The sequence below is a fragment of the Dermacentor silvarum genome, chromosome 1 (assembly GCF_013339745.2).
Source record: "Dermacentor silvarum isolate Dsil-2018 chromosome 1, BIME_Dsil_1.4, whole genome shotgun sequence".
NCBI classification, from domain to species: domain Eukaryota; kingdom Metazoa; phylum Arthropoda; class Arachnida; order Ixodida; family Ixodidae; genus Dermacentor; species Dermacentor silvarum.
Genome location: NC_051154.1, coordinates 101,703,509 through 101,715,589, shown reverse-complemented (window position 1 = coordinate 101,715,589; position 12,081 = coordinate 101,703,509). Strand labels below are relative to the sequence as shown.

The window sequence follows — 12,081 nt, the reverse complement described above, 5'->3', positions numbered from 1 at the left end:
TCGGAAACATCGCCGCAGTTTTCACAAATGACAAGAAGCTTGACGGCAAGGCGGTATTCTTGCTCCTCTGTGTCAAAAGTCACAGAGTCGCCACAGAGACTGCACTCTGTCTCTGTGGGCAAAGCGCTTATCGCTTCCGCACTGATAACATAAAAGCGTGACTCCATCTCCACCGGCCCGTCAGCACCGTCGTTGACGCCCGTACATATGTCCAATTTCCGCTTCGTTGCGAAGTTCCCGCCAGTTGTTGGAGGTTTTCCCATGCTAGCTAAGCATGGTTGGGACTACTTAAGCTTAGTCAGTCACCGATAGCCAATCGATGGCCAATCAATAGCTAATCAATAATTGATGAATAATCAATAAATTTAGGAAAATGCTGGGGATGACTTGGTAGTGCTTAGCCTAACAAGTAGCGATAGCCAATCAATGGCTAATCGACAATCAATCAATAATCAATCAATTACGGAAAATGCTGGGGATGACCTGGTAGCGCTTATCCTAGCCCAAAAGCCAGGACTACCTAGATGCCAATCAGCTCCACTGTCTCTTTAGCATTGCGCATCCAGTGCAAGCTACGCTAATTTTTAAACTGCAAGAAAACAGTCTGTGGAACAGCTATGTACCCCATGGCAGATTGTGCCAAGAAATTTGCCTAAGCTCATGCTAGTAGAAGGATTTTTAGTGAGCACAGGGCGTCAGCACTCACCAACTTTAATAATGTGCGGCAAAGTTGTTATGAAACATAATTGAAGACTTTCGTAAAAATTCTGACATCTGCCGCTACACACGTATGGCAGGAAAAGCAATTTTTATTATGCCCCATTATTTAAAAAGAATTTAAGATACAGCTGAAACAGGTGTTGCAGTTCAGCCTAAGCACACACAAGAGTGCAGACAGTAAATTGCAGTCCACTCATTTTGTTCAGCCACTCTCAACGTTAGAACACCATGCCTGCAAATTGTTCTACTTTTACAAAGTCTGAAGGACCACTGATTGTGACACTAATGGATTAGTACTGGCATACTATACCATGCATATTGGTCGTAGCAGTGTGCACTTAATAAGCATGTCTAACTGAAATACTGCAACAAATGTACTATTTTATTTTCGTTGTTGCACAGACCATGAGTAGATTGCACTGCATGTGCATTTTATGTGCCAGCAGATTTTCACTGGCATGAAAACGCATGGATTCATATGCAAAAGCCACATATCCAATTTACACAACCAAATACAGCCAATCAATAACACTATTGCCTCAGTTTAACTACACGTTAAATGGTTGCATAAACTACTAATGGTAGCAGAAACGAGTGCAACAATGTGTAAGAGTGCATGTTAAGCAAGGTAAAATTAACAGCATGCAGAAAGGCTGTATCCTGTCTCTACACAGACACAACCTTCCATAATGGCTCATCGATACTTAAGGAAACAGTAAAAATGCAGTTAATTAAATAAATATAAATGTGATGGAGTATGCATGGTTGCCATGAATATGACTAACACAGTCAGTCCTTAGTAAATGACACTTGTTTACAAAGAACTTAGGTATCTTCATTATCAATGCAACAAAAATAAGATTGTCTTAGTTAAAGTCGTAAATAAAATGTTCTTAAATATGTACAGAGACTGATGAGCATTTTTTGAGAGCACCTCTGCATGTATCACACTTAATTTTGAGACAAAGCAAACATTGCTAAGTCTTGGAAAGAATTGTAAGCTTAAAAGACAGCAAAGTTGCATTCACAATGCTCTCCTTTTGAATAAATCTTTCTAGTAACCAATGTTAACAGACTTAATTTGCCTAAATAATGGCCGCAAAAGCTACACTACTCTTCACATTAGCTTATAGAACAATTTCTCACAATGCACACACACACACAACTGATTTGTGGTGCTTTCAAAATTTACTGATTGGTATTACAACTGAACTGTAGCTGGCCTACCGCAAAGAGCTCGCTGTGGGCCCTGGAGCTATGTTTTGATCAGCTGGCCCACCATTTCTTCTAACTAGATACGCTTGATTTTCACCCTGGAATACTTGGTTGCATTCTTCTATTCGCAACTGGGACTCCCAAGCAGAAAGTTGGACGATGAGATCACGGGTATGGAACTTCCTTCTTGGTGCCATGTCAGGGAAAGATGCAGCTGTTTACACAGAGATTGGTGGGCTCAATGGTTTCAGCTATTCTGCACCAGTTGAAAAAAAAAAAAAAAAAAGACATCAAAAGTGTAAACCAAACTGCACATCAAAATTATTACTCGTTTTTAAAAGCAAGCAGTGCACCTAGGAAAAATTAGAGTACAGACACCAAAATTGTGTGTCCCACTTTTTTGCTTTTTTTAGGTAGCTGCCAACCACACAATTTATTTATTTATTTATTTATTACATACGGCAGTCCGAAGACCAAGCAAAAAAGGGAACATAGTGAAAGAAATGAACAAGTTATACAACAGGTTATAAACATTGCTACTGAAAATCAAGCATACACTAACAAAGATGATTAAATATACATGTGTAGAAAAATTTACATAGCTATGTATTGACAGTTTTATGTACACAAGGGTAAACCAAACACAACTTACATAATGCGTTGACATAATATAGTATGGTAATAACAACAATGTAGTTTACACGAAAAGATGCATGTGTTTTTCGAAGTCAGGGAAGCCACGTTCCGGAAAAACATTTGAAGGCAGTGCATTCCATTGGTTAATGATTCAGGGAAAAGACAAGTGTTTGAAAAGATAAGTATGTGCAAAGTACGGTGTCAGATCGTGATTGTGACATTGTCTGGTTTGCCGGGAAGGACAATTGAGACATGGAGCTTCAATTAATTCCTTGAGCAGCACTAATAAATATTACATCACATTTTATGCAAATAGTTTAAAGTATGCACCAAGTGCAGCACTATTATAGATGTGAAGCAGGAGACTATCCACATTTCCAAAACCGGTTGGCGCTCATGTGGTTCCACAAACTACTCAAGCACAAGCCAGTTGGCTCAGTGCAGTAGTTGATGGTCATACAATGACCATTTCACTAAAAGATTTCAAACTGACCCTGAGTGTTGAATGGTCTCAGCTCTCAGCAGCATGGGCATAGTGTGTGTGCGTGTCTTATGTTTGGTACCATGTGACTGCCACATCAAGTTTCAAAAAAAAAAAATTAAATTATGGGGTTTTACGTGCCAAAACCAGTTCTGATTATGAGGCACGCCGTAGTGGGGGACTCCGGAAATTTGGACCACCTGGGGTTCTTTAACGTGCACCTAAATCTAAGTACACGGGTGTTTTCGCATTTCGCCCCCATCGAAATGCGGCCGCCGTGGCCGGGATTCGATCCCGCGACCTCGTGCTCAGCAGCCCAACACCATAGCAACTGAGCAACCACGGCGGGTTTCGATGGCATGAATAAACTACTTCTGTTTCATGTCCAAAGCCATACTACACTTGGTGTATGTTTTGAATTTGGGGGGGGGGGGGGGGGGGGAGTATTCTCCAGTTAGTGGACTGTCCATTTTGGCTGCTGCTGAAGTGCTGATTGACTAGGGCTGGGGCACCAGCGAAGAGGAGGCACATGGCCCCAGCAAGTCTTTTCCCCCTCCTCACTGGTACAGCTCCAGAGAATCCACAGTGGCCGAAATGGACAGTTCGCTAGGTGGACACTTACCGAATATCCCCTACTTGTCACACTAAAAGGTAATGCATTAATTGTAATAATACTGTATTACTGAACAAGGGATTGAGGCTCCATAGCATATTTACTGGGTTGACAGCTATCCATTATTGGTATAAAAACAAGACAAACATCTTGCAACATACTCTTCAGGAAAAAAAAAAAAAAAAAAGGTGCTCTCATTAGCACAATGACCAACAACCCCATCATTGTTGCTTGGATATCAAATTCATGTTGGATATGAAAAATTTGAAAAGAGAGAGGCCATTTTCCTTACTGACAAGTAGCACAACAGAAAAGTTCCTTTCCTGAAGCTGACACAGCATTTAACAACAGCTCAAGAGAGAACATTGCAATTTGGGAAGGTAGAGTTCAGGCGTATTTATAATTAAATCAAAAAGCTAGAAGACTCTCTACCAATAAATGCAAGTATTGTTCACTTTTATATATGTAAAAAAAAAACACAGTAAGAATTCTGTGTAATTAAGGTCATAATATGTACCACATTTATCTCTGAGTCGCACAGGATGCTCAAGCACCAGTTTTGCCAGCCATGCTGCCACTGTTTTGGTAGAAGAGTGTGACAGCACATTGGCTCAAGCTGGGTCGTTCCTAGCAGCCTCTGAAATTCAGACAACACTGATCAACTCATGCAGGTAGTGCACATGACTACTTAAACTGGAATGACAATTTGAAAGGAACAGTGCAAATGTGATAGCTCACTATTCAACAAAGAAAACGCACCTTGCATTAGCCCTGTTCATGTCGAAAAACAAAACGAAAAAAAAAACTGTGATTGCCTTTCTGTGCAGCCAAATGAACCCCCCCCCCCCCCCCCCTCCCACTAAATACCTTCAAGCTCACATTCAATGACTCGCCTTCAAATTCTCCTGAAGTGAGAAAGGGCACGGGACTACCATTAGCACAGTTTCAAGTGCAACCTCCAAGTGCAGATAGGTGCTCTGAAAGAAAGAGAGAGATTCGTATGCTCAGAACAACAAAAATGGAACAAACAATTCGACTGACTTCCATTAAACACTACCCTGTGACATAATACTGCAAACAACACAGCTGTCTTCGCAGCCACATGGGTTAGTGCTGCACATGAACTATAAGTAAAAATAGAATAACAACCAATTGAAAGTTAAGGTACCTTAAACAAAATTTTAAAAATCAATTATGTGCATTCAACTGAACCAATGCACGCAAGAATAATTTAAAGTTCACCATGATTTCTAGATAAGCATTTTACATTTCACACTGGAACATTGAAAAGAGCCACACAGTACTAAATTTGTTAAACTTGTTGTTGCATTTAGCTAATGTATAAACATAATTTTTTGCACTCAGAACAGCAGTGTCTCACAGATTTTTGAACTACTGCTTTTTTTCATGAAAGTATGTGTAATGTCCAACCGAAAAGCCAAAGCCGTTTGGTGTGCTTGATACTATGAGCTTTATGAAACGATGTTCACTATGCATTCACGTTGCAAGATAATATGACACTTAGATCGACGAACCTGAAATATTTGGTCTGGCCCTAGCCGAGATTCAACAACATTGCTTACGCCAGCCATGTCTCTCAAGGCAGCATCATGTTCACCATTTCTTTATCATTCGTCTTATTAGAAACTTCGAGAGCCTTTCCCTGGGTCTGTTTACATTTCAATTTGGTTCACTCACTGTGCTCTTTGCTGTCTCTGTTGGACATACATGGCATTTGAAAGGAACATATTGAAGCGCCTGTGGTGTCGTCTCCCTTCTGTTCTTATCCGCTGGTGCTAAATATGCTTTCAAAGTCAGTTCACCAACACGCCCAACAAATGGCAATGCTAATTAAATATTGAAGGACTTATGTTCAGTATACAAATAAACCTTACAATATTCACAATATCGTTTGCTGTCTCATGCATCACTTTTATTATGTGAAGCTACAGCCTGAGCTGCTGAGGATTTTGTTCCTTGTGGCTGCCATTGAAACCGGCATCGCAAACTTCTGCTCTTTACTGGCACCACTGAAAAAAAAAAAAAAAAAAAAATTCAGCTGTAGGCGGCCGTGGACTTTATTTGCATTGCCTCCATGTCTGATATTGGTGTGGATACACTTCCATGAGCTAAATGTAAAGCCATTAGCAGGATTTTTTTTTTTTTCTCTCAATTTGCAAAGACAACGTAAGGTGCTCAGACGACTTTCATGCGAAATGTTTGTGCTTACGCTTATTTTTCGTCAGTAACCGCAGCCTGCGAGTGCTGGTTACGCGGTCACGTTTTAATAGAATACTATTGCAACGGTTTAACATCACATGGCTGGTGATCGACCACCGCATATCAAGTAGACTCAAAGCCAGTACCACAGTCACGTTCCAAAAAGGCATTACAAAATGCTGCTAACAAGCCTTAAAAAAAAAAAAGAAAAAAAAAAAAAAAAAAAAAAAAAACCTGCAATCTCAAACAGGTTGCGTAAATAACTGCATGAACACAACAATCCGAAACGTTAACTGCCGTTGAAATCGTGAAACTCTTTAGTCATAAAATAAAAGCACTCACTGAAATAAAGCGCTGTTGTTGCTGCCGTTCTTGCAAACACGATCCAAAGTTCTCCATTCGAGAACTCGCACATAGAATAAAGAACCAACTTACTCGCATCACAATCCACATGCAAACCACGAACGAACCGCCGCCGAAAGTTCAAGCATGTTTCAGCGCGAAGCGAAACCGTTCCATGTGGCGCCAACTGCGCCACTCCACAGAGCACCTACATGCCACTGTACTGACTGTACTGCACTAATAAAATAATGCTACCTCATATTTTCTCATGTTTATATATTTTCAACTTTAAACAATTTTATTGCACAGCTGTTTTTTCAACCACATATCTTTTATTTTTAACTTGCTCTTAGAGCTGCAAGTCACAGCATGCCGTTGATGTCGCGCTAGATTTGAATCGGCTGACGTGCGTGCTTCAAAACGTGCATAGTGAAACCTATGAAGAATTGGTTTCCGCGCGCTTCATTTGGGGAGCACATATATATGTTGATTACGCTACAAGCAATTTGGTATACTCTATCGACGCAATGCTTCCTTCTCTTTGGTTTAATTCGTTCTAATCAATCATTTTTACAGCAGGAAATTATGCGACTACGTACACAGCTGTAATTTTCTTTGTGCCGTTTGAAAGGACACTGATCGGCTTACGATTGTTGGGCGATTACATTCATGTCGTCAAATGATCGAAAAAATGTATTCGAAAAACCATTAGTGCTCCTCTAAGTGTTATTTATCGGCCCGTACGTGAACGTAGTTTTGGTAAAAATTTGGAAGCTATTCAGCTAACAGTTACCATTTATCGCCAGAATATGTTGTAACGCTTCTGTAGCACGCCTGGCACTCCACACGTTGCCACAGAGGCCCGATCCGACGACTGGCACAGTCAAGCGCGCAATTGCCGCTAGCGTTTTCCGAGTACTGCCGGCAACTTCCGCGCTAAGAAAATTGAGTGTTCACTCTGTGTTTTGCTAAGCCTCCCCCACTCCTTCTCACACACACACACACACACACACACACACACACACACACACACACACACACACACACACACACACACACACACACACACACACACACACACACACACACACACACACACACACACACACACACACACACACACACACACACACACACACACACACACACACACACACACACACACACACACACACACACACACACACACACACGCACGCACGCACGCACGCACGCACGCACGCACGCACGCACACACACAAACACACACACACACCCACACCCACACCCACACACACACACACACACACACACACACACACACACACACACACACACACACGCACGCACACACACACGCACGCACACCATTCGTTGATGAGGCTACACTGGATCCGCCCTGGCAAGGCTTCGAAATTTTGAAATTTCTGACATATTTTTATAACGCAGCGTCTTCACATAGGCTAGAAGCGTATGGCTAGGAGACATCAAGTGATAGGAATCTTGAAGATATATAAACTATAGCTTGACTCAGCCTTAGCTGTTTATATAGCTTAGCAAGCTGTATCAAGGTAGCTATATAGTAGCCAACTTGTGCTTCCTGGTTTTCCATGATTGAGCAGGTGACGGTGACAGATGCGCTGATATGGAACAGGCGGATAAATGATTGGTTGTCCAAGTCACAGCATTTAATTCATTGATCAAGAATGCGGCCCTGTGCCAACAATGCCCTCCGCGAGAACTGTCTGTTAATTTGGGGAAAAGGCATAGATTGGCAGCACGGATGTATGCTAACCTGCAGCACCTGCAGCATTGTGCATTGTTGCGAATGAATGGCCGTCGCCACAGAAAGAGGGTGGGCTTTTGACGTCAGTATAATCGCAATGCAAGCCAAACCAACTACGCGGACGCTTATTTTTGTTCGGTAATAATGTTTTAACTTGCAGCGAGGGTTGTGTCGATATAATAAAGCATTTCAAAAACATCTAAAAACAAGAGAGAGAGAGAGCGAGAGAGAGAGAGAGAGAGAGAGAGAGAGAGAGAAGGGAGGAAGGAAAGGCTGGTTTTGCTGGTGAGGTGGCTGCAGCAAGAGCATGTGTTTTAATGCTGCGGCGGCCGGCTGTACGTGCAGCTTACATATGTATAGCCATGGAGGCTGTATCGCGGATTGTCATGCTGTTAGCGTCGTCATGTTGGCGACGTAGTTCTCATAATGCCATCATTGTCGTGCCACGGCTTGTCGTGTTTTTGTTGTTTTTGTTGGGGGAATTTGCACAGGACTGCAGGAGGTTTTTGCACAAAGTTGGGGGCGTTGGCGCGAGTTGGAGGAGTAACTGCTGGCGCATAAAATGAGCACAGAGCTAGAGAAATTTGCCGAAGTTTCCTGATTTTATTTTTTGTTTCGTACATGCAAGTATAGTCTTAGCTATGAATACTGTATGCATTTTCCCCACTTGAACACCATGTGCTGATTTGAAACATATGCCGTAGGTCTGCCAGATCAGTCTTCTCTATGAAGTGACTGATGCGAAGATCTCGATCCGCATAGCAATCTTGGAGCCATTTGTGGCCTTTATACGTACCTCTTTGCAGGTAGCCCCAACTATGCACGTCAAATACATGCATTGAGATCCTCCATGACTTTAGTTACGCATTACACTCAATCATTACACTCAATCAAAATCACACCTTATAATCAGCAAGTGTCAAATGACAAAAGAACCTGACACATGTTCTTGAAATACAGTAGACCTTCAATAAGATGAACTCGAAGGAATCTGCTACTTCTGTTGTGCCGGAATATCTGCGCCAAAAGGGAGGTGTAAACAAAGACATTTATTAGATTTTCATGACGCAAAAGCACTAGTTGCGCGGCACTTTTTCGTGTACTGCTGGCCGCCTTTAACGCTCGTAAAAAAATTTTTATGTTGCACGTATTGAGCGACAGAAAAAATGGATCTGGAATTTTTCAGGATGGCCTACACTTTTCTGACTGACAATTTTGCTCTGAGTAGAATATTTCAGAAATTAATTAACAATAACTAATTACGTAATTAGGCAAAAAATAGTCTCCAAGCGACGGCAAACAATATTAATGTTACCTTGGTTCTGTACAGCCACGTGACACTCGCATATATTTAAATTTTGACACAAGTTACGTCGGACACTGTATATCAGTGAAAACTTGAACAAAGAGGTATCTTGGATGCTTGCAAATGTTTTGCCCGATGCCATGGTGCTTTCCCAGTTCTAAGGTATAATGCTGCAGACATGCATCTTTCTAAAATAAAAATAAAATTTCTTGCTTGTTTTCTTGAAAAAAATTATATATCGGGTTAAAGCAGAATTTAAACCGGATAAACTAGTCCAGCACAATCGGGCACAAGGGCTTGCCAAATCACAAGTTATGCCGTGCTTGAGCACCTGTCACTAGGTAACAGCTGCTACTGAAACTCAGTCACAGAAATGCCATAACTTGTCTGCTGTTAGATGTAGCTTCCCTCTATTATTGTGATAGAAATTATATGGACAATCCAAGCGCATTTCTGCCGTCGTCGTCGCCGTGAGGTTACGTATAAAGTCCAACGGCGATAAAATTGTTGCCACGCCCCGTACGCTGTGTGTGCGAGTGAAAGCATACGAGGGTGAGCCGGCAATTGCGGCTCAATGTAGCGCACGCGAGAGAGGAAGGCAGGTCGGAAGTGCGCGGTCTTCTTTCGCACGCGAGGCACGGGGGCGACGCGACGGAGAGGGAGAGGGAGGGGCTGCGTTCTGCTCCGTCTGCTGCTGCTCACAGCGCTGCCGCACGGGCGCCGTATCTTGAAAGCGATCTGCGATGTGGGCGAAGTGTGCGCCCGCGCGGGCCTCATCTTCAAAGTGATCTGCGATGGGGACAAAGTGCATGCGCCGAGTGACGGTAGCTTCGTGTGCGCTGTGCTTTGAAGCGAGACGAGAGACGGCGCGAAGGTCAATTCGCCCGCTGCTGCTGGTGCGCTTTCTCCGGCGTTTTCACAGCGAGTTTCCGTGGTCATCGAGCGAGATGTGTTCATATTTGCCTGTGCGCGCATGGCACCGTGCTTGTCTATTTAGTTAGTAAGCGAATGTTTACAACTTTATACGGCCCATTAAACTACTATCCTTGCTTCGTATAGCTCTCTACTAATTTGTTATCGCAATCGATGCTTCGCCTTTCGGGCGAAACTGCGACTTTTTTTTTTTCTCAGAGGCATCACATACTTCGTCAATTCTTCGTCGTCATGGTCGTTAAATCAGCGTCGACGCTACAAAGGTACATGGCAATGATAACGATGATGGTCAGCCTCAAACATTGTACGTACCGATTTTTAGAGGATGTACAAGGAATTAGGCGGTTGGTGGAAAACGACTTCGACAGCATCGACGGTACTAACGACAACGTCACATGGTTTTCTTTTTTAACATAACTCACACTATTCACATTGAATGTCAGAAATGGTGTAAGGAAGCTTTATATTATCTTAAGGACATTTGTGTGTTGTCTCCATGTTCCACATTATAATCAGGTGTGCCTTGCTTGTGTTTCAATTCGAGTTGGTTTTCACACTTTACCGGCATTCTATATCCAATTGAATTTTATCATATCATAAGGAAAGTTTACCTCCATATACTCTTCAATAAGCAAGTGCCTTGGTATGCATTTGTACCTGTGTGATGCACATAAACAAATTTCCCACAAAAAGAATCTGATTCAGGATTGCCAATTTTCTTAAAATATATTTTGTAGGCGCATTATAAATTCTTAATTACTTTGAAGGTCAAAGTAAGCTACTGCGATACACTGGATGTTCGAAAAATAATTGTGCAGTCAGAAAATAAACATAAATATGTGGCTAATTGGGAATAACGTCAGAGTTTCACCGGGCACTATGATAGCACAAGACCTGTAGTTCGTCTGATAACATATGTTGGGTGTACTCAAAGGACTGGTGTACGAGAGCAATCCTCACACACTGCAGGAGCTACAGACCGAAATTTTCCCAGCACATTGCACAGGTAACTCCAGCAAACCTCTATCGGGTGTTTAACAGTATGCACCGTCGTGAGCAGGCATCTCTTCAAGAACTGGCCAACATTTGCGGCATCTTTTGAAGTGAACGCTCCACTGCCGTAAGTAAAACTTCAAATTTCAAGATCACCATTTTCACTGGGCAGTTACTTTTCGGACACCCAGTAATCGCAGCTAAATGCACTAGTGAAAAAAAAAGTGTGCAAAAGAAAGGCATCATTGTGCTATATTGAGCTACGTAAACGAAAAGTGTAGCATAGTAAAAAAAAAAGACAAATGTCAATCTTGAAAAGCTCGGGTAAGACTCTATATGATTACCTCAAGTTTGATAATGTTAGCGTTAGTAATAAAAATAGTTTATTAAATGCCTCTTCCCTCAGGGCCCCTGAGAAATAAAGTACAGTAGAAACATGCATATTAATACAACATTTCATCTGATTTCAACCACTTCCTGCCTGCTAGTAAAATTTAAACCACTTACTATATTGTGGACAGTTGAGTCACATATGCTGACAGAAATCTCAGATTCAAACACTAAATGTTCACTGAAGAGAAACACCAATTCAGTTTAGATTAATAAATGATTCTTGGACAACTCTACTTTCGTTAATTTCTTTAATAGGCCCATTACTAAAAAAGAAAAATGAAGGTCAGAATTCTATTTTTCAAATTTCGCGCCTGCAATCCAGTACCACTTACTATATTGTGGTGCGACGTGACGGATTTCAAATTATTATTTTCTTTTTTAGCATTTGGGCCGTTGTGGTTCAGCAAATGTTCTTGAAACTTTTGCTGAGCGTTGGCTCCTTTAGAATACACAATGCAGTCCAT

General features: G+C 41.9%; 1 long non-coding RNA gene across 1 annotated transcript; it reads right to left on the bottom strand.

Annotated features, from left to right (window-relative positions):
* Window positions 1-394: 394 nt before the first annotated feature.
* On the bottom strand, window positions 395-6,355 carry LOC119433875 (uncharacterized). The gene is made up of 3 exons (XR_005188478.2): window positions 6,228-6,355; window positions 4,533-4,642; window positions 395-2,191 (listed from the first exon to the last, which is right to left on the bottom strand). It is a non-coding gene; the product is annotated as an uncharacterized LOC119433875 (long non-coding RNA).
* Window positions 6,356-12,081: the final 5,726 nt, after the last annotated feature.